Here is a 24,161-nt window from a genome sequence, read left to right as displayed (position 1 = left end):
TAAATCCGTGGGAGGGAACCAGTGGCAAGAGAGGCAAGGGAAGCTTGAATTGGATTTTTGAGAACAGAAGCAAAGAGAGAATTTAGAACTTAAGTTATGAAGATTTTTGGTCGTGTGAGTGAGGGAAACATAGTTCACGCGACAGATTGAAAATATTTAGCAAGATAGCAAGTGGAAAGATGTGGACATTTTTATTTTGGCACTGTGTAGTTATTGTTTGAAATGTATAGTATGAGAGCTTGATGCAACTAGCAAATTTTAAAAGGAATAATGGTGAGGCATTTATTGGGAGGCCTATGCTTTCATGTGCTATAGTAACGGTCATAAGGTCATAAGTGATAGGACCAGAATTAGGCCATTCAGCCCATCAAGTCTACTCTGCCATTCAATCATGGCTGATCTGTCTCTCCCTCCCAACTCCATTCTCCTGCCTTCTCCCCATAACCCCTGAGACCTGTACTAATCAAAGGGATCCTCAATGGTTTGGAACTCAGCTTCTGAGTGTGCACATGGTCTGTACACAGAGAAACATTGTCTAAAAGCATGTTCCAGAGAGCATCACTTAATTCAAAGCACTCGAATAATCCCTACATTGCTTCCGTGAAGTCCTACAAAACCGCTAACTTTAACTCAACCTCGCATTCCCACACTGACTTTCCCGTCCTTGGCCCTCTCCACAGTCTGAGTGAGGCCCAATACAATTTGGAGGAACAGCACCTCATATTTTGCTTGAACTGTTTACAACCGAGTGGTATGAATATTGATTTATCTAGTCTTCAAGTAAAGGGCCGGCCCCACGAGCATGCGACTCCAGGCGGCAAGCACGACCTAACGTGGTCGCTTGAGCCGTACGGCCTCGCGGGGCCGGACCCACTTCGATCGCCGGAGCCGTTTGGAGTTGGGCGGGGCTCCGAAAAACTGACCGTGTTCAAACATTCCGCGCGGCAACGGCCTGCCGGCCCGCAGCCGCCTCGACGCCGTACGCACCGCCTCGACGGGCGTGCGCAGTATCTCGACGCCGTACACAGCGTCGTGACGCCGTACGTCTCGTGCGAATTTCCCGCGAACTTCGCTTGAACTTCACGTCACTCGCTTGACCTCTGCGCAGCCCCCGCTTCCGGCTTGGTCGCGCTTGCCGCATGCAGGTCGCATGCTCGTGGGACAGGCCCTTAACTCTTGCTTTCCCTCAGTTTCATTGTCCTCCTGATTACATGTTACTGATTGTATGCCTCCTTGTTACCTTTCCCTCAGCTAACAATGAAGCATTCCACATTTCCTTATCAATCGTCTGCTTTGATCTGTGTTTTCACACTTTATCCTTCGTTATCTCTCTGTCTCCCTCTCCCCTGACTCTCAGTCTGAAGAAGGGTCTCGACCCAAAACATCACCCATTCCTTCTCTCCAGTGATGCTGCCTGTCTCGCTGAGTTACTCCAGCATTTTGTGTCTAGTTTCCGTTTAAACCAACATCTGCAGTTTTTTCCTACATAATTATAATCAAGCCGTCCACAGTGTACAGATATAGGATAAAGGTTATAACATTTAGTGCAAGATAAAGTCCAGTAAAGTCCGAATAAAGATAGTTCGAATGTCTCCAAGGAGACAGATGGAAGGTCAGGATCACTCTCTAGTTGGTGAGAGGATGATTCAGAAGACTGATAACAGCTGGGAAGAAACTGTCTCTAAATCGGGAGGTATGAGTTCTTATGTTTCCGTATCTCTTCCCTGATGGGAGAGGGGAGAAGAGGGAGTGTCCGGGATGAGACTCATCCTTAATTATACAGGTGGCCTTGCCAAGGCAGTGTGAAATGGAGTCAATGGAAGGGAGGTCGATTTGTGCGATGGACTTGGCTACATCCACAACTCACTGCAATTTCTTACAATCTTGGATGGAACTGTCCCAAATCACGCTGTGGTGCATCCCAAAAAAATGCTTTCTACCGCACATCTGCAGAGGTTGTTGAGGTTGTTGAGGTTGTTGGGGACATGGTGAAATTCCAAATTTCTAAGGATGTAGAGGTGATATTTATTCCCCAGATCTTGAAGCCACCAACCATCACAACTTCAGCACCATCAATGTACACCAGGGTATGTGTGCTGCTTTGCTTCATCAACTCAATCATAATCACCTTTGTCTTGAGGGAGTGGTTATTGCACTTTTAACCTGGTTATAATGTTATAAATGTAATATATAACTTTTATATTGCACTAATATCGCAATATAACAGTGCAATATCATATTATTATAATATAATATTTTACCTATTGCATATTATTATCGATTGCACTTGATTTTGGCTTGCTTGTATTTATGCATATTATTATTTGAATTGATTGGATAGCATCCAAGACAAAGCATTTCACTCTACCTCGCTACACATGACAATAATAAACCTAAACATAAACCACCACGGAACAAAAAGGAAGCAAGTGATCTCAACCCAAACGACTGCCTAAAATGAAGACCTGATGTATGAAAAGAAGTTAAAATAGAGCCAGGGAAAAGAATGACTATAAAGCTCTTTCAATGAGATGGTAGAGGCATGATATTCTTTGCCGCAGAAGGCTGTGGAGGCCGTCTGTGGATATTTATAAGGCAGAGATGGATAGATTCTTGATTAGTACAGGTATCAGGGGTTATGGGGAGAAGGCAGGAAAAGGGGGTTAGGAGAGAGAGATAGATCAGTCATGATTGAATGGTGGAGTAGACTTGATGGACCGAATGGCCTGAAGCGGCCTTTTCACGGGGCGACTTGACGCAAGAGTTAACCGGAGTTTAACATCGTGGGAACCTCGTGCGATAACAGTACGGCATTCGTGGACCACCGTGGACCACCGTAGCGCTAACGGCAGGTCATCGTGTAACTTGGTCACTCGGGAGAAAATTCAAGAAAGTTTGAATTTCTCCAAGAGTGACTTATACACTTGTGGTTGAGCATTGCAACATTATCTGAACGTAGTGGCCAGTGCGATATCCGTAACAACTCTTGCGGGTTCCGTGGGAACTCCTGCGAACGGTGAACCCGGAAGCTGGACAGAGGGGACAGAAGGTGATTAAAAATTATCTTCTGTGGGATTGAATTTAAAAAATAAATAAAAATAAAGATATGCATCCGCACTTATCACTTATGACCTTATGATGATGGGCTAAATAACTCCATTCTGCATGTCTCTTCTGAACAGTCCCCTAAGTTTTGGATAGTTAAATTGACATAGAAACATAGAAATTAGGTGCAGGAGTAGGCCATTCAGCCCTTCGAGCCTGCACCGCCATTCAATATGATCATGGCTGATCATCCAACTCAGTATCCCGTACCTGCCTTCTCTCCATACCCCCTGATCCCTTTAGCCACAAGGGCCACATCTAACTCCCTCTTAAATATAGCCAATGAACTGGCCTCAACTACCTTCTGTGGCAGAGAATTCCAGAGATTCACCACTCTCTGTGTGAAAAATGTTTTTCTCATCTCGGTCCTAAAGGATTTCCCCCTTATCCTTAAACTGTGACCCCTTGTTCTGGACTTCCCCAACATCGGGAACAATCTTCCTGCATCTAGCCTGTCCAACCCCTTAAGACATTTAACCTACAATATGGAATTCCTAATTTCTTCCCCTTTTGAAAGGATTTCATTCCCTTAAAATGATAGATAACAATGTCAGTGTTTAAGAAAGAACTGCAGGTGCTGGAAAAATCGAAGGTAGACAAAAATGAACGAAAGATAACAATGTCAGTGACTGCTTCTGCTCTGTTGTCAACAGGAACACCTTAGTTACTCTGGGAACAAGTGAAGGATCCCTTAGTACTTCCTCGAATTTACTTTGAATGGGTTGAACTTAATTTCACGTTTTCTGAATAATATAAATCAATATATTTTCGTTGCCCATCTCAGTTTGTCCATCAGTGCTCAAAACACAAAGCAGGATTTTAGACTAATCTCATAGTTGTCAATCTCACAACCTTAGATATGATCCTTGTAATCATTATTCTGATATCAACAATTTTGGAATTCTCCTTCGACAAAGTTTGATGGAGACGTAATGATATATTCATAATGTAAGTACGAGGCATGGACTTTGGACTTTGCAAAATTTGTAAATTGAAAATAGTCAAAATCATATGCAGAATCAGATATTTTGCCATATTGTTACAAGGTTAATATTGACCAAATATAAAAGGAACACAATTCTTTGCAGATAGAGGGCACATCATATTCCTGAGGATAAAAAAACTAACCAATCAGCTCCATGTGGACCTGTGTTGCCAAAATCAAAATTAATTCTTGAGGATCTGGAATAGATCTGCATTTACAATATAATAAATAACTTGTAGTAAATAACTTGTAATCATGGAATTATTTGTAGTAAATAACTTGTAGTCATGCAAAACATTAATAGATACCCGAATTGGAAGAGACAAAAGAAACAAAAGGGGAGATAGAAAAGATGAATATGTAGCTAGAACAATTATGTTCAGTGCAATGCCAATACAAAGTACCTGATAGCATAATTACTTTAGCTGTTGTGGGTATTATCATACCTCCGAAGATGAACAGGTTTTATTTCAATGCAATATGGTGGACAAAATCTTTAATCTGCTATATATAGTTACATAATACTGGTTTACCAACGTTGTTGTGTATGGAGGAAGATTTAAAGAATCTTGATGGGGATAATACAAGCTGAGTGAGTGGGAGAAAGCATGTTGCTGTTCCTCAGATACAGGGACCTGAGTTTGATCAGGACCTTAGTTGTAGTCTGTATGCAGTTTGTACCTTCTCTCTGTCACCATGAGGATCACCTCCAGGTGTTCTGCTCTCCTCCTCCATCCAAGTCAGGCTGGTAGATTGACTACTGTAAATTGTCCCTTAGGCGTGCATTAGAGGTGAGAAAAGTCAATGAGCATGTATAAAAGAGAACACGTTGCAGGGATACAAGGAAATAAGGAGGTAAGGAGTTGCTCTCCGGGAGCTGATATGGACCTTATGGGCTGCATGGCTCTCTTTTGTGTTGATGTATGTAATAATAAAGTGGAAAACAAATCAGAAAATCATAGGTTTCTTTTAAATAGTGAGAAAATGGGTGTAGTTGATTCTCAAAGGGATCTTATATAAATGTTACTGAGGGTCAACATGAAGGTGCAACAACTAATTAGGAAGTTAAATAATAGACATGTCCACCACTGATTTTCTGGCATCCTTGGTTTCAGAGCCTTGCTGGATTATCCGTTTTATAGACAATAGACAATAGACAATAGACACTAGATAATAGACAATAGACAATAGGTGCAGGAGTAGGCCATTTGGCCCTTTGAGCCAGCACCGCCATTCAATGTGATCATGGATGATCATCCCCAATCAGTACCCCATTCCTGCCTTCTCCCCATATCCCCTGACTCCGCTATTTATAAGAGCCCTATCTAGCTCTCTTGAAAGCCTCCACCTAAGGCAGAGAATTCCATAGACTCACCAATCTCTGCGAGGAAAATGTGTTTCATCGTCTCCGTTCTAAATGGCTTACTCCTTATTCTTAAACTGTGGCCCCTGGTTCTGGACTCCCCCAACATCGGGAACATGTTTCCTGCCTCTAGTGTGTCCAAGCCCTTAACAATCTTATATGTTTCAATGAGATTTCCTCTCATCCTTCTAAACTCCAGAGTGTACAAGCCCAGCTGCTCCATTCTCTCAGCATATGACAGTCCCGCCATGCCGGGAATTAACCTTGTAAACCTACGCTGCACTCCCTCAATAGCAAGAATGTCCTTCCTCAAATTAGGGGACCAAAACTGCACACAATACTCCAGGTGTGATCTCACTAGGGCTCTGTACAACTGCAGAAGGACCTCTTTGCTCCTATATTCGATTCCTCTTGTTATAAAGGCCAACATGCCATTCGCTTTCTTCACTGCCTGCTGTACCAACAGTTTTGCTGGACCAACAGAAGTCACGGCCTCCGAGAGGAGTGGTACGGTACCGGAACGGACCGCCGAGGCTATCGAGATACCAGCCCGCAAAGTCGGCCGCGGAAGTCGGCTAAGGGGATGGATCTGCCGGCTCCAGTCGGGCTGGGGTTCCAGAACCCCAGCCACACGGGGCAAATTCGATCCACCGATCAGCTGCGGAAGTGCTGACGAAGTTGAGAACAGCTGCCTTACCTGGCCTAGGTGCCACATTTTCAGGAGGTCTTCCTGGGGGGATTTCAATTACACTCTCACATAATGGTTTGGGAACAGCTCCATCCAAGACCACAAGAAATTGGAACTCAGCTTCTGAGTGTGCAAATGACTCCCGTGTTTGAAAAGTTGTGTTGAATCTACAACTCTATGACTCCTTGATTCCATGACTCTATGATTCCATGACTATGACTAATAATCTATGAAACGACGATTTTCCGGCTCTATAATACTATGAGTCCATGATTCTATGACCATATGACTCCATATTCTATGATTTACGACTAGCTGCCTTAATGACTCCATGACTCTAGTATCTTCCTGCAAGTTAGGACAGGAAATGAAGTCTTGGACGGCCTCAGGTTTACAGCGAATTAAGTGAATGAAGCTAACCAGGGGTGAAATAGCTTTGTCTAGAAGTAACTGAGCTATAGGAGGCGGACTCAACAAGATACAAGCTAAGGAAGCAATTGGGTGAAGAAATAAGTGTTCTTCGATATGATGTGGTTGTAAGTTCTGAAATACACGATGGTGGAAGAAATAACCGAGGTATTTTGAGTAGTTTATTTCAACATCAGGTAGTCAAGGGGAGAAAATGGGTCAGTGGTTAAAGTTCAATTGGCTTTAAAACAATGTTTCTCTAGCATCCACTAAAGTGCAAGTAAACTGAATAAAATCAACTTTCAGATAATTAATGTAAAACTGGTTTTCCGTGTCTATATGGTTGGAACAATTAATACAGTGTATTGTTTGTGTAATGGGGCACAAAGGGCAATAGAGATAATCAACTTATTTTGCCACTCTTCCGATTTCCATCATCATTAAATCAGGCTGTCAACTTATTCTCACCATGCAATAGCACAAAGGCCAGATCTGCCCCACTGTTTGTGAGCCTGCTGGAGTAGTCTCGCAACATGAGATGCCAGATCCCTCTTATCAGTCAAACTTCATCACTAGGAATGTGTGAAAAAAAGTTAATTTGTGACACTGCCATAAATTAACATGGCACAGTCACAAAGTAACTTGTTTTCTCTCTTCAGTCTTGACCCAAAACGAGTCTGAAGATGGGTCTTGCCCGAGACATCGTCTCCCCCTGTTCTCCGGAGATATTGCGTGACCTGCTGAGTTACTCCAGCACTTTAGATGCTTTCCTTTTATCTCTTTCTCAGTTCTGTGAAAGGGTCTCAGATCTGGAATATTAGCTGTTACTCCTTCCACAGATGCTGCCTGAGTGATTCCAGCATTTATGTTTTTATTTCAGATTTCCAACATCAGCAGTGTTTAAACAAAAAAAATCATTCACAATGCTTATTGGAACTTTAAAACTCAAATCAACTTTGCATCAACAACAGATGAGCAGCTGCAGTTCTGAACCAGCTACCGGCCTTGTGATGATCTACTGTTGACAATATTACCAGCTGCGCCACATGAGCTAATGTGAAATGTGCAAAATGTTACATGTTCACATGGAAATTTGTAACTGTTTAAGCTAAGAGTTCTGGGCCTGTATAAACTGCCTGTGTTATTTTACCACTTATCTGTAGTGTTAGCAATCCACCTTCTGCTATTTAAAATAACTTCCCAGTTCCAAAATAGTACTATTTTCCCCAATCGTGTAACTCTGTTTTTGTTTCGGAAACTGTGACCTTGATAGGTCAGATTTGCCAGGGTAGCGGGGCAGAGTGGCGCAGCTGGTAAAGCTGCTGCCTCACATAGAAACATAGAAAATAGGTGCAGGAGGAGGCCATTCGGCCCTTCGAGCTAGCACCACCATTCATTGTGATCATGGCTGATCGTCCCCTATCAATAAGCCGTGCCTGCCTTCTCCCCATATCCCTTGACTCCACTAGTCCCTAGAGCTCTATCTAACTCTCTCTTAATTCCATCCAGTGACTTGGCCTCCACTGCCCTCTGTGGCAGGGAATTCCATAAATTCACAACTCTCTGCGTGAAAAAGTTTTTTCTCACCTCAGTCTTAAATGCCCTCCCCTTTATTCTAAGACTGTGGCCCCTGGTTCTGGACTCGCCCAACATTGGGAACATTTTTCCTGCCTCTAGCTTGTCCAGTCCTTTTATAATTTTATATGTTTCTATAAGATCCCCCTCAACCTTCTAAACTCCAGTGAATACAAGCCTAGTCTTTTCAATCTTTACTCATATGACAGTCCCGCCATCCCAGGGATTAATCTCGTGAACCTACGCTGCACTGCCTCAATCACAAGGATGACCTTCCTCAAATTAGGAGACCAAAACTGTACACAATATTCTAGATGTGGTCTCACCAGAGCCCTATACAACTGCAGAAGAACTCACAGTACCAGAGACCCGACTTTGATCCTGGCCTCGGGTGCTGTCTGTGTGGAGTTTACACAATCACCTTGTGGGTTTCCCACTGGTGCTAAGGTTTCCTCCCACATCCCAAAGATGTGTGTGTTTATAGGTTGATTGACCTCTGTAGATTGCCCTGAGTTTGTTGGGAGTGAATGTGAAAGTGGGATAACGTTTAACTACTGTGAACGGCGAATGATGGGCGGCGCGTTCTCAGTGGGCCGAAGGGCCTGTTTCCATGCTGTATCTTTCTATCAATCAATCACACTATAATTTCCTCACAGTTTAGACCTCAGATATACAACTAAGAGTCTTTCAGTTTCTGGATACATTGAGGCATGTTTGCAAGAAGGGAAGTGGATGGCAGAGTGGTGGCATGGGGGAGGAGGGTGGGGAGGGCAGTGGGAGTAGGAACTGTAGATCAGACAATATTACTGATTTGATCTGTGTCTGGTTTTGCTGCTGATGACCTGATCCATAATCCATGTCAGGTTTCCCACACCACCGCCACCTCGTGCATGTGGGCAGCCATGTTGTGTTTACTCACTTCGATGGTCTCTGTATGTATACAAATTAAAGTACTCGTTATGATATATAATGATTCTGTATCATAAGTACTTTGCACAGGAACGTGCTGAAGTTTCTGAAGTACGGTGTTGTATGGGAGCCAGCATCGTTGTCCAAAGTGTAATTACAGCAGGAGGTTCCCAAAGAGATATTTCTAAAGGCAGGAGCAGCATTGATATAACCACGTGTCCTACAGCCTGTCTGTCTTTTTTTTATTTTTTGCCTAGTTAAATGTAGTATTTGGTGTTTTTTAATACTGGTTTTTAAATGTGTATATGTGGGGGGGGGGGGGGGGGGGGGGGGAAACCGTTTAAAATCTCTTCCCTGTCCGGGAGACCCGACCTTTTCCCTGTCGGGTCTCCGTTGTCGTTGGGGCCTAGCACCGTGGAGCGGCCTCCAGCCTGAACGACCCGGGGGCTCGGGAGACTGTGGAGGTGCGGACTACTCACCATCGTGGGGCTGGCCGGCCTCGGAACGTGGGGAGCGGTGGTGACTCGCTGCTGCGACTCGACTCCTGGGGCTCGGAGGCTCCAGCAACGCAGCCGCTGGTCCGGTGGACTGGGACATCGGGAGCTCGCGGGTCCGGGGGGAGAGAGAGACCGCTTCCCGAAGCTCCCGCAACGCGACTTCTCCAGCCCGTGTCGCGGGGTTTGGAACGACCCGGAGCGGGGAAGTACATCACCCGGCACGGCTTCGTGGCCATGGGACATTACAGCGCCCGCCGGGGGCTCCAACTTCGAGACTTCTAGACCGGGAGCGGGGCCGTAAATCGCCCGGCACGGCCTAAAATGACCGTGGGACTTATCATCGTCCGCCTGGGGCTTCGACATCGGGAGAGACATGGAGAGCAGGGGAGAGAAAAGGCTTTTGCCTTCCATCACAGTGGGTTCACTGTGATGGATGTTTGTGTGAACTTAATTGTGTGTATGTCTGTAGGATATTGTTTTTGTTTGTATGGCTGTGGAAACACAATTTCGTTTGAGTCTCACTGGGGCTCAAATGACAATAAATTTGTATTGTATATTGTATTATTGTGTAAAATGGACATCGTCCAGCAATCTAAGGCTTTGCACATTGCTGGCGGGAGCCTTTTATTTTTGATGTCTGCAGTGCAGCAGTTGGCAGCAAAGTGCCTCATGAGTCTTGCAAGGTTCCTGAGGCAACGTCGGTGAAATGGAGGGGTGGCCATGACTTTGGGAGCAACACATGCAATTGTTCTGGAAGGAAGGAACTGCAGGTGCTGGTTTACACTGAAGATAGACACTAAATGCTGGAGTAACTCAGCGAGTCAGGCAGCATCTCTGGAGAAAAGGAGCATGTGACTTGTCTCGACCCGAAACGTCACCTATCCCTTTTCTCTAGAGATGTCTAACTTGCAATCTTACAGTATACGTATTTGTCAGCTACTTAAGGATTTCCCTTAACCTCTGAAGACACCAGTTCACACTAATGCTCCCTTTGTAGTGTTGTGACATGATGACTTAAGGACTTCTTCCTGATGTCAAAGTTATGAAGGAGGGTGGCAAATGGTTTTAGTGCTGCCTACTTTCTCAAAATTATTTCTCTTTTTTTAAAATCTCACTTGGAATATAAGAACCTTAGAAACAGAAGCAATTCACCCACTGTGTCTTCTCCACCATTCACTAAGATAATAGCTGATCCAATCTCGGACTGAAAACAATTTTTTTTGTGCTCTCTCTGTAAACCCTGCGCTCCCTAGATATTTACATACAGTATCTACACAATCTCTGTCTTGAATATATTCAATAACATAGCCTTCACAAGTAACATCAAAAGTAACATCCTCCTGAGAGAAAAATAATTCTTCTTCAACTCAAACTGAAATGGGTGACACCTTAATCTGAAACTATTGCTCTATATTCAGGATAATCCTCATTTGGGAAACATCTCAGCATCTAGCTTGTTAATCACTCTTAAATCTATGACATTTTAATAAAGTCACCTCTAGAGTCACAGAGTCATGGAGTTGAGCAGCACAGAAATGTCTTTTCCAACGTTTTTGCTCATCTTCACGAATCTATTTGCCTGCAGAATAACCACACCCTTTTAAACCCCTGTCCCGCGGTACGAGTTCATTCCAAGAGTTCTCCCGAGTTTGCCCTGATTCGAACTCGGAGATTTACGGTAATGGCCACTCGTCGGTACTCGGGGCTCTCGTGGACGTTTTTCACCATTTCGAAAAATCTTCACGAGTCTTCCCGAGCTGACCTGCTGGTAGTGAGTCTTCCCGAGTACCTGCCGTTAACGCTAAGAGACGCCCCCGAGCTCTGACGTACCCGCTACGTTCATTCTCCGTGCTTACCACGAGTTTCATTTTTTTTAAACTCGGCAGAGCTCTTGGAATGAACATGTACCGTGGGACAGGGCTATTATGCCACTCCTATTTCAGTGTCTGAATAAATGCCTCTTTCACCATCTCCTTTGGCAGAGTGTTCCAGATATTAACTGCTCTCTGTGTGTAAAAAAAAACTAGCTCTCAGATCCCCATTGAAATTCCCACCTCTGATCTTAAAACCATTCCATTCTTTTGTACTCCAGTGAGTATAGACTCAACTTGCTCATCATGCTTCAACCCGTTCATCCCAGTGGAATTAACCAAGTGATCCTTTACTGCCAGATATCCTTCCTTGAATATAGAGATGAAACTCTATTCAACATATCAGTCCTGGGCTCTGCAGCATCCATTAAAGTTACATCAAAAGCTTCCTTATGTCTATCTTCCATAATCTTTGAAATAAAGACCAACATACCATCAGCCTCCTTCATTATTCATTCAACCAGCATGTCAATTCTTTATACTACGTGGAAGCTTACTCCAGGTCCCTTTGCATTGCAACATATTGTAGCTTCACATGGTTTAATAATAATTTGCTTCCAAAGTGAATAACCTGGTATTTTCCACATTGTAATTCAAATGTGAACTTCTTGCACACTTACTCAACCTATTTATTTAGAAACATAGAAACATAGAAAATAGGTGCAGGAGTAGGCCATTCAGCCCTTCGAGCCTGCACCGCCATTCAATATGATCATGGCTGATCATCCAACTCAGTATCCCGTACCTGCCTTCTCTCCATACCCCCTGATCCTTTTAGCCACAAGGGCCACATCTAACTTCCTCTTAAATATAGCCAATGAACTGGCCTCAACTACATTCTGTGGCAGAGAATTCCAGAGATTCACCACTCTCTGTATAAAAAATGTTTTTCTCATCTCAGTCCTAAAAAATTTCCCCTTTATCCTTAAACTGTGACCCCTTGTTCTGGACTTCCCCAACATCGGGAACAATCTTCCTGCATCTAGCCTGTCCAACCCCTTAAGAATTTTGTAAGTTTCTATAAGATCCCCCCTCAATCTTCTAAATTCTAGCGAGTACAAGCCGAGTCTATCCAGTCTTTCTTCATATGAAAGTCCTGACATCCCAGGAATCAGTCTCTGTACTCCCTCTACTTCTCTGTACTCCCTCTATGGCAAGAATGTCCTTCCTCAGGTTAGGAGACTAAAATTGTACGCAATACTCCAGGTGTGGTCTCACCAATACCCTGTACAACTGCAGTACAACTATATTTCCCTTGGGCAGCTTACAACCCAGTGGATAGACACAAAAAGCTGGAGTAACTCAGTGGGACAGGCAGCATCTCTGGGGAGAAGGAATGGGTGACGTTTCGGGTCGAGACCCGTCTTCAGACTGGTTAGGAATAAGGGAAACAAGAGATATAGATGGTGATGTGGAGAGATAAAGAACAATGAATGAAAGATATGCAAAAAGAGAGAGAGGGATTGCCGGAACTACCTGAAGTGAGAGAAATCAATATTTATACCACTGGGCTATAAGCTGCCCAAGCGAAATATGAGATGCTGTTCCTCCAATTTGCATTTAGCCTCACTCTGACAATGGAGGAGACCTAGGACAGAAAGGACTGTGTAGGGATGGGAAGGAGCATTAAAGTGTCCAGTAACCGGGAGATCAGGAAGGTTCAGGCGGGCTGAGCGAAGTTGTTTCGCGGAACAATCGTCCAGTCTGCGTTTGGTCTCGCCGATGTGTAAGAGTCCACATCTTGAACAACAGATACAGTAGATGACGTTGGAGGATGTGCAAGTGAACCTCTGCCTAACCTGAAAGGACTGTCGGGGTCCCCGGACAGAGTCAAGGGAGGAGGTATAGGGACAGGTGTTGCATCTTCTGCGGTTGCAGGGGAAGGTACCTGGGGAGGGGGTGGTTTTGGTGGGAAGGGATGAGTTAACCAGGGAGTTGCGGAGGGAGCTGTCTCTGCTGAAGGCGGAAAGTGGTGGAGATGGGAATATGTGGCTAGTGGTGGGATCCCGTAGGAGGTGGCAGAAATTTCAGAGGATTATGTGTTGCATGCGACGGCTGATGGGGTGGAAGGTAAGGACTAGGGGGACTCTGACTCTGTTGCAACTAGGGGGAGGAGGAGCAAGGGCGGAGCTATGGGGTACTGAGGAGACATGTATGAGGGCCTCATCTATGATGGGAGAGGAGAACCCCGTTCCCTAAAGAATGAGGACAGCTCGGATGTCATCTTGGGTGCAGATGTGGTGTAAACAGAGGAATTGGGAGTAGGGGATAGAGTATTTGCAGGAAACAGGGTGGGAAGAAGTGTAGTCTACATAGTTGAGGAAGTCAGTATGTTTGTAATAGGCAATCAATAGTCTATTTCCTGTGATGGAGTGTGAGATCATGAAATGGGAGGGAGGTGTCGGAGATGGTCCAAGTAAATTTGAGTGCAGGATGAAAATTGTAGGTGAAGTTGATGAAGTCCATATGTTCTGCATGGGTGCAGGAGGTAGCACCGATGCAATCATCAATGTAATGGAGATAGAGTTCAGGGACAGCGCAGTGTATGCCTGGAACAGGGATTGTTCAATGTACCCTACAAAGAGGAAGGCATAGCCGGGGACATTCGGGTGCCCATAGCTATGCCATGGAGGAAGTGCGAGGGACACAAAAAGCTGGAGTAACTCAGCGGGACAGGCAGCATCTCTGGGGAGAAGGAATGGGTAATGTTTAGGCTTGGAGACCCTTCTTCAGTAGGCCCCTTCTTCAATAGATACCCCCCTTGCAACCGCAGAAGATGCAAAGGTACCTTCCCTTGGAACCGCAGAAGATGCAAAACCATCTTCTCCCCAGGTATCTCTCCCTGCAATCGCAGAAGATGCAATTCATCCCTTCCCACCCAAACCACCCCCTCCCCAGATACCTTCCGCAGATGCAACCGCAGATGATGCAATACCTGCACTCTTGCTATACCTCCTTCCTCGACTCTGTCCAGGGACCCCTACAGTTCTTTCAGGTTAGGCAGAGGTTCTCTTGCACCTCCTCCAACTTTATCTACTGTATCCATTGTTCAAGATTGGGACTCATACATCGGCGAGACCAAACACAGACTGGGCGATCGTTTCGCGGAACACCTTCGCTCAGCCCGCCTGAACCAACCTGATCTCCCGGTTGTGGACACTTTAATTTTCCTTCCCATTCCTACACAGACCTTTCTGTCCGTGGTCTCCTCCATTATCAGAGTGAGGGTGATGCTTCTCATTGTTCGCTGTTTGTAGGGTGAAAATGAGAAGCTGGTGCGACTTGGGTGGGAGAGGGGTAGAGGGAGAGGGAATGACGAGGCTACCTGAAGTTAGAGAAATCAATATTCATACCACTGGGCTGTAAGCTGCCCAAGCAAAAGATGAGATGCTGTTCCTCCAATTTGCATTTACCCTCACTCTGATAATGGAGGAGACTGAGGTCAGAAAGGTATACCCTTTATCATCGTTACTTTTTTGCACATCTTTTATTCATTGTTCTTTATCTCTCCACATCAGGGATATCTCTCGTTTCCCTTATCCCTAACAAGTCAGAAACATAGAAACATAGAAACATAGAAATTAGGTGCAGGAGTAGGCCATTCGGCCCTTCGAGCCTGCACCGCCATTCAATATGATCATGGCTGATCATCCAACTCAGTATCCCGTACCTGCCTTCTCTCCATACCCTCTGATCCCCTTAGCCACAAGGGCCACATCTAACTCCCTCTTAAATATAGCCAATGAACTGGCCTCGACTACCCTCTGTGGCAGGGAGTTCCAGAGATTCACCACAAGAAGGGTCTCGACCCGAAACGTCACCCATTCCTTCCCTCCAGAGATGCTGCCTGTCCCGCTGAGTTACTCCAGCATTTTGTGTCTATATTCGGTTTAAACCAGCATCTGCAGTTCCTTCCTACACTCTTCATGTCACTTTGCAGGCTCCTGATAATAGCTAACCGTTCTATCTTCGCATCATCAGCAATTTTGGCTACTTCACATCTCATGAAAACACCTTCCTTTTCGCGCAATTTCTGATGTCACTTAATTTTGACATCAAATCTACTGAAACAACGGGGCTCTGATGACTGGAATCCCAGTTTGGTTCAGCGCACGTAGGCTTTGTTTGGCAGAGAGCTGCTTAGCACTTTGTGCACAAACTCAGGAGAACCTGCTTCACACAGGAAGGCTTCAATATCATTACAAACAGGCCATTCTGTCAGTGAACTGTGTCAATTAAGACAGTCTTAAGCAATTGAATATTTCAACAAAAAGCAACTTTGGACATTGCACAGCAGTTGACACATTTAGTTGTCAAAAAAACAATACAGGTTTCCCATGCCTATTCTAATAAACAAAAAACATTCATGAGAAAAAGGAAAAACACAAATGGTCCTACCATATCCTAAGGCGGTATAAAGAACAGGTGGATAATGAGCAATTAGTGGTTATTATCCTCTTGAAAGGCAACCTAATCTATGACTTGCCATGGGATATTATCTTTGTTAAAGGTAACGTGCACATGTAGTTTGTCGTTGTCACCAGAACAGTCCTGCAAGCAGATGAGACATGGGCCTAATGTCAGACAGACTTTTTTCTCTGCTAATTGCCATCAATAAGACTCCTAGTGTTTTGCAATTGGGAGCCATGTGTAATAATTGTACCCTTGATTTTATGCTCAGCTCATGCCAGGACAAGAGACAAGGAAGCACCTGACATCTCCGACCCTCCCCTTACAGGTCCACACGTGTGTGTTCCAGTTTCCTCCAAAGCAAAATGAATGGGGTGACTCCCCTGAGAGCCACAAGAAAGGTTCTATGTCTTCCACTTGGCCTTTGTGATTATCAAACTGGCACACATTTTCAAGCTTCTGGAAGGAGATTACAAGCCAGTCTTTCAGTCAGTGATTGCTCCTTGTTCATTTCAGTGGCGACCAAATTCATCCGGACCAACCAAGAGCCTGACATGAAAGGAGAGAGATGTGCACAAAATGCTGGAGTAACTCAGCGGGACAGGCAGCATCTCTGGAGAGAAAGAATGTGTGACGTTTTGGGTCGAGACCCTTCTTCAGATTGTGAGTCAGCGGAGAGGGAGTCTCGAGATATGGGGGTAAGGTGTGAAAACGACAGATCAAAGCAGACGATGCTAAGGAAATGTAGAATGGTTCATTGTTAACTGAGGGGAAGGTGACTTGGATGCATACAATCAGTAAAATGAATTAGAAGGACGATGAAACTAGTCGGAGAACTAGGTTGGGGGAGGGACCGAAAGAGAGGAAAGCGAGGGTTACTTGAAGTTAGAGAAATCAATACTCATGCCGATGGGTTGTAAGCTGCCCAAGCAAAAAATTGTGACATCCAAAAGTCTCTGAGACAGTTACATGAATCGGGAAGGTTGAGAGGGATATGGATCAAACACAGGGAAATGTATGTAGATGGGCATCTTGGTCAGCATGGACAGGTTGGGCCAAAGGGCTCTCACACCTCCCGCTGCTGAAAGACTCATCCATGCCTTCATCTCCTCCTGACTGGACTACTGCAACTCACTTCTCCTTGGCATCAGCTCCACCTACATCAACCGACTCCAACTGGTCCAGAACGCAGCCGCCCGACTCATCACCCACACCAAATCCTGGCATCACATCACTCCAGTCCTCAAACAACTTCACTGGCTTCCCATCTCCCACCGGATCACCTACAAAATCCTGGTCCTCACCTACAAAGCCCTCCACCATCTGGCCCCCCCATATCTCACTGACCTCCTCTCCCCCTACCAACCCTCCCGGTCCCTCAGATCCACATCAGCCGGTCTCCTCTCCATCCACAAGTCCAACCTCCGCAATTTTGGGGACAGAGCCTTCTCCAGGGCAGCTCCCAGGCTCTGGAACTCCCTCCCCCAACTGATCCACAATTTCATGTCCCTCACCATCTTCCAGTCCCGCCTCAAGACCCATCTCTTCACCTCTGCCTATCCTTAGCCCCACGTCCCCGTCCCTTTTCATCTGTGCTTGAATTGCCTCATATTGTGTTTTGAATTGAATTCTGTCTTTACTTTGTGTACTAGTCATGTCTCTACTATTTATTTCATTCCCCTTACATGTTTTTCCTCTACTTGCTAAATTTTTGTAAGGTGTCCTTGAGACTCTTGAAAGGCGCCCATAAATAAAATTTATTATTATTATTATTGAAGGGCTGTTTCCATGTTCTTTGATGCGATGATTCTAAAAATTTGACTATCTCATCAGTCCTCTGCAAGTACAGCATTTTAAGATTTTCTTGTGTGTGGCAATGGGTTCACATTTCAAATTCTCATATAATGCTATTCCAAAAATGGGACATAGGTCCTTTTACACATCGCATTAGTCTTTTCCATGACCTTTGACTGACAGTGACATCTCAAAGAATAGAGGGATGGGTGAGAGATTTAAAGGAAATTGATAGAATGGATGTGGAGAGGATGTTTCCACTGGTGGGAGAGTCTAGGACCAGAGATCATAGCCTTAGAATTAAAGGGGTGAGGAGGAACCTCTTTAGTCAGAAGGTAGTTAATCTGTGGAACTAATTGCCACAGAGGGCTGTGGAGGCCAAGTCAGTGGATATTTTTAAGGCAGAGAGAGACAATTTCTTGATTAGAACGGGTGTCAACGGTTATGGGGGGAAGGCAGGAAATTGGGATTAGGAGGCAGAGATCAGCCGTGATTGAATGGGGGAGTAGACTCGATGGGCCGAATGGCCTAATTCTTCTCCTATAACTTGTGAACGTGAACTTAATTTATAATTAGAATTTTGTTTCAAAGTCTGGCTTAGCACAATCACTACTCCATGTCTACAGGGCTTCTTGTGCAGGCTGCGTCTCTGCAGCTGTTGCCAATTTAATCCAGTGCTCAAATACAAGTCTGTGTATCGTGAGCCCCTCTTCTCCCCCTATTGGTGCTGTAGGAAAAAGTTATACAGTAGCTCCCACAAGTTGGATTTTGCAGAGGTTCAGATAAGTGCATATGAACTTTTACAGGATCAGTTCTGAAATTCTCCCCCTGAGCTAAAACATCTCAAACGGCCCATTCACGAGGAATCCTATTCTTCTGGTTGAAAGAAAGATCAAATTTCTGTTAGATAGCCAAGCCCTGTTTTCTTCTGCCCTTTCCAATACTTGCCATTTCTTTATCCTTCACAAGATAAAACATCAAGAAAAATATACATAATGTTATTTCACTATTGTTTGTTTGCAATGTTACCGGGACATTTTTAGGAATTGGTCAAGTTATTTCGTAATTACTAAGAACTTCTATTCTGTCAACCTGTTTGCTTTGGAACTCCATGCAATATTACAGTTATGACATTTATTTTATGCAACTTAAAGAAATGAACACAGGATTCAGGAGGCATCTCGTACCATTTTAAAAACATAGATTGCAACAAGATTTAAATTCTTGACAACACGAGCAAAGCATGGTTTTCAACATTAATGTAAATAAGTTCTCTAAGGTTGTCTTTGCCACTTTTTTTTCTAACTTTGAATTTTCATACCTTGAGTTATGACTTTAAAAGAGTGACAAAGTTCTTTGTGAGCAACACCAACCATGGAATCCGAGTTATCGCACTTCATTATGGCTCCATGTGATATCATGGGTTCCAATGATAAATATTAATATATATAGTAATATTTGATATGGAGTAAAACTCACCTTTGAATATCTTCTGATCTTCAAAACTGTTTCAAATTTGAGCAGCGAGCATGCACTATGTAATATTCAACGTTCTCTATTTGAGTAACATTTACCAATCAGTTTTCACTGGGGCAGGGACCGACTGTTTCCTGTGTTAACGGAAATAGGTTGAATGTTCGTTGAATAAAATTTAAAGAAGTAAAGTTCTCTCAGAGGCCTCAAAATGCCACCTACTGGATAAGGCATATCGCTCTGTGTAACTGTTTCCTTCCTCCTTGTGTGCATTTCAGGCCAGCATATTACAGCAAAGATGTTGAGTCTGTGCAGAAGAGGTTCACCAGAGTGATGAAAGGATTAGAGAGTATGAACTAGTTGTACAATTTAGGATAGACACAAAGTGCTGGAGTAACTCGGCGGGACAGGCAGCATCACTGGAAAGAAGGAATGGGTGACATTTTGGGTCGAGACCCTTCTTCAGACTGATAGTCCTTTTTGTCGCTCTTTGCTACAGTTCTCCTTCCATGACCCGTGTTCTGCACTGGCTGCGATGCACCAGCACCAGCAGACCCTCACTGACTCTCCCGCAGCTCTGGCCCTTGCTCATCCAGACCTTATTACACCTTCTCTCCAGTGAGTTACCCCAGCACTGTGTTTATCTTCGGTTTGAAGCAGCATCTGAAGTTCCTTCCTACATCTTGGACAATCTAGGATTGTTTTCTCTGGAGCGTCGGAGGTTAAGAGGAGACTGGATAGAATTTTATAAAATTTAATAGGCGGAGTAGATCCCTTGTTCCTTGTAGTCTTGTAGCCTTGTTCCCTGGGTAGAAATACTAGAGGGCATAGCTTTAAGATGAGAGGGGAAATGTTTAAAGAAGATGCATGAGGCAAATCTATTACACAAAGAGTTTGAAAGGGACTGCTGAGGACATGGAGGCAGGGTATGGTGTGGTAGCAGAATCAGACATGATAGTGACTTCGAGGAGTCATCTACACAGGTATGTGAACATGTAGGGGATGGTTAGATTACGGATTATATGCAGGCAGATGGGATTAGTGTAATTTGGTAAACTGGTCAGTATGACATCATGGGCCGAAGGGCCTGTCTCTGTGCTGTACTGTTCTATGTTCTAATTAAGTGAGCTTTGTTTCTCAATTGCATTTACTTATTCATATTTCTTGTTCATTAATTTCCCCACAAGTGAGAACATTTATGCCAGGAATCAATCTGGTAAACTTGGCCTTTATTCTATTTATTTCCGAAATACTTTTTTTTGTGCTCATGCTAATTTTTGTACAGTTCCTCATTTACTGCTGTTTCCACTATTTCTGGGAGGACTTCTGCATCCTCTCATGCAAAGACAAGCACAAAATATGTGAATACATTTCACTGACATTTCCTTGTTCCTCAATTTCCCTGCTTTAGTTTGTCTCACATAAATGTTTATGAATTTTACACATTTTATACATTTTACCATTTTACACGTTTGCAGAAACCATTACAGTCTGATTATGCCTCCATGGCCAGAGTGAGGCCCACCGTAAATTGGAGGAGCAGCACCTCATGGTTTGCTTGGCTAGTTTACACCCCAGCAGTAGGAACAATTTTAGGTAGTCCCTGCTTTCTCCTTCTTTCCCCTCCCCTTCCCAGCTCCCCCACAGCCCACTGTCTCCGCTTCTTCCTTTCTTCTTCCCGCCCCCCCCCCCCCCACCCCATATCAGTCTAAAGAAGGGTCTCAACCCGAAACGTCACCTCTTTCCTTCGCTCCATAGATGCTGCCTCACCCACTGAGTTTCTCCAGCATTTTTATCTATGTTTCTTTCTTAAATACTCTTGTATCTTACTTTCTCATTCTATCAAAATGGTTTGGCACTCCTTTTGTAAATTGGACATTCCCCAAATCATCATACTTATTCTTCTTCTTTGGCAACGTTGTAAGTTTCTTCCTCTAAAATATTATCTTAACTTCTCTTTTCAGCCACAACTTGAGTATTTTTCTTGTCTGGTTTTACTATGTTCAGTGTGTGGGAAGTATTGATGCAAATGTATTGTGCGCGGTAAAGCGATCTTTACCCTCACCAAGGTCCCCTCCAGTCCTGAGGAGATGTCCTCAACTCTGACAAAAGGCAGATAGCACAGACTTTGGGGCTGCCTGCAAGGAACTGCTGAAAAAACTAGCGACCTGCTTAACCAAATTCCCTTCTAATAGACACAATAATGGAGTAACTCAGTGGGACAGGCAGCATCTCTGAATAGAAAGAATGGGTAATGTTTCAGGTCAAGACCCTTCTTCAGACCAGTCTGGAGAAGGTCTTGACCTGAAACGTCACCAGTCTGAAGAAGGGTCTCGACCTGAAAGATCTCCCATTCTTTCTATCCAGATATGCTGCCTGTTCTGCTGAGTTACTCCAGCATTTTGTGTCTATCTTCGGTGTAAACCAGCATCTGCAGATCCCTCCTACACATCTCTTCCATCACTGCTATGTCACTTTAATTTCCCCCCAAGAATTGTTTCCTCTATCACCATGCTTTGCTCACTTTGCTCTGTGGCTTCTGCTCTTGTCCTGTACAAGAATTTCACACATTGGCTAAAGATTCTCCAGTACAGCCTTCTGCACCCCCCTCCCCCCTCCCCCTCCCCCTCCCCTTCCGTACTTGTTGCACCCCGCGGTTGCGCTCTCCTTTCCCACTTGCTAATCAGTTATGCAGTTTGGAATCTAAGGGCTGTGAATGCATTAAGAGTTCTTCCTAATGTGGATGCTAGCTGCTGATGTTGTCACCATGAGCTGCAGTGGCCAACATCAGTGTGCACATACTACAGTTACAACACATCGCTCATTTAATCATAGAAACAGAAATATAGAAAATAGGTGCAGGAGTAGGCCATTCGGCCCTTCGAGCCTGCACCGCCATTCAATATGATCATGGCTGATCATCCAACTCAGTATCCTGTACCTGCCTTCTCTCCATACCCACTGATCCCTTTAGCCACAAGGGCCACATCTAACTCCCTCTTAAATATAGCCAATGAACTGGCCTCAACTACCTTCTGTGGCAGAGAATTCCAGAGATTCACCACTCTCTGCGTGAAAAATGTTTTTCTCATCTTGGTCCTAAAGGATTTCCCCCTTACCCTTAAACTGTGACCCCTTGTCCTGGACTTCCCCAACATCGGGAACAATCTTCCTGCATCTAGCCTGTCCAACCCCCTAAGAATTTATCATGCGCACCTTAATTTATTTTTGCATTTATTTAATCTATCTCTCTAAAAATCAGTGAGGATAGGTAACAAATCATCTTCTACGCTAATCCTCAACACCCCACAGGGATGGGTTCTCAGCCCCCTACTATACTCCTTATACACTCATGACTGTGCAGATAAATAACAATTCAAGTTACAAATTCACAGATGACACCACTAGTGGGCCAGATATCTAATAATGACAAAACGGAGCACAGGGAGAGATTGAGAACCACATAACCAAGTGCCAAGATAACAACCTCTCCCTCAATGTTAGCAAGACAAAGGTGATTGTGATTGACTTCACGAAGTGAAGCAGTGCACACACTCCAATATACATTGATGGCACCAAAGTAGAGATGGTCAAATGTTAATATTCTTAGGAATAAATATCAGCAGCACATTGAAGTAATGACCATGAAAGCACACCAACACCTCTACTTCCTTAGAGGTGTAGGGAGTTTGGCACGTCCCTAACAACCTCCCCCACCTTCTACAAATATGCCATATAAAGCATTTGATCAGAATGCATCACAGCATGGTTTGACCACAAGAATTTGACGAGAGTTGTGGGCATAGTCAGGACCATCACACAAACCAACCTTCCTTCCACTGACTCCATGTACACGTCACACTACCTCGGCAAGGCCGCAGGCATAATCAAGGAGCAGTTCCCCCTTTGGTCACTCCCTCTTCTCCCCTCTCCCATTATACAAGAGGTACAGAAGTGTGAAAACTAGTACCTGCAGATTTAGGGACAGTTTCTTCCCAGCCTATTATAAGTCAAATGATCCGTCCTCTCGCCAGCTAGATATGATCCTGACCTCTCATCTACCTGTTTAAGAAGGAACTGCAGATGCTGGAAAATCGAAGGTAGACAAAAGTGTTGGAGAAACTCAGCGGGTGTAGCAGCATCTATGGAGTGAACGAATAAACTATCTTTAATTTGACTTTATCTTACAATACAATACAATACCATTTATTTGTGTCATTTGAACCTCATTGAACCTCATTGAGGTTCAAACGAAATTTGGTTTCTGCAGTCATACATACAAGAAAAAGAACCAAGACACAACACAATTTACACAAACATCCATCACAGTGAATTTCCTCCTCACTGTGATGGAAGGCAAAGTCTTATCTCTCCCCTGCACTCCTCATTCTCCTCCCGATGTCAGAGTCAAAGCCCCCGTCGGGCGATGGTAAGTGTCCAGCGCCATTAAAGCCACGCCGGGTGATGCAAGGCCGCGCTCCGGGTCTTGGTGTTGGAGCCCCTGGCGGGCGCTAACAAGTCCCGCGGCCATTTAAAGCCACGCCGGGCGATGATGTAAGGCCCCGCTCCAGATAATTTTCAACCCCGCAACTCGGGCGGGAGAAGTCGCCTTTGCGGAAGCCCCGAAAAGCGGTCTCCCAGCAGGGACCCGCGGGCTCCCGGTGTCACCGTCCAACAGACCTGCGGCTGGAGCCCCCGAATCCGCAGGGTCGGGTCGCAGCCGCACGCCACCACAGCTCCTCCCGCTCCGAACTCGGCCAGCTCCGCAATGGTGGGTAAGTCCGCAGCTCCGCGACTGGAGCTCCCAGGTCGTTCCGGTTGAAGGCCGCTCAACGGTGCTCGGCCCCAACGACAACGGAGACCCGACAGGGAAAAGGTCGGGTTCTCCGTGCAGGGGAAATATTTTAAAAGTTTCCCCCACCCCCTGCCCCCCACACACATACCCAGTTAAAAAAAAAAAGCACTTTAAACTACATTCAAACATTCAAACACGACATCTTGCACTATATGTTATGCCCTTTACCCTGTATCTGTACACTGTGGACAACTTGATTATAATTATGTAAAATAATTACATTTTGGA

The 24,161-nt window shown here is 44.6% G+C and overlaps 1 protein-coding gene across 1 annotated transcript in view; it reads right to left on the bottom strand.

Moving 5' to 3' along the window:
- Positions 1-19,201, bottom strand: part of LOC116968964 (amyloid beta precursor protein binding family B member 1 interacting protein) — a 126,808-nt gene extending 107,607 nt beyond the window's left edge. Inside the window, exon 1 of the mRNA XM_033015954.1 lies at positions 19,085-19,201. The gene's annotated coding sequence lies outside the window, so the exon portion shown is untranslated. The remainder of the gene's footprint in view (positions 1-19,084) is intronic.
- Positions 19,202-24,161: the final 4,960 nt, after the last annotated feature.

This window comes from Amblyraja radiata, chromosome 2 (genome assembly GCF_010909765.2).
Source record: "Amblyraja radiata isolate CabotCenter1 chromosome 2, sAmbRad1.1.pri, whole genome shotgun sequence".
NCBI classification, from domain to species: Eukaryota; Metazoa; Chordata; class Chondrichthyes; order Rajiformes; family Rajidae; genus Amblyraja; species Amblyraja radiata.
Note: the sequence above shows the minus strand (reverse complement) of the source record. Positions and strands in the feature narration are given on the sequence as shown.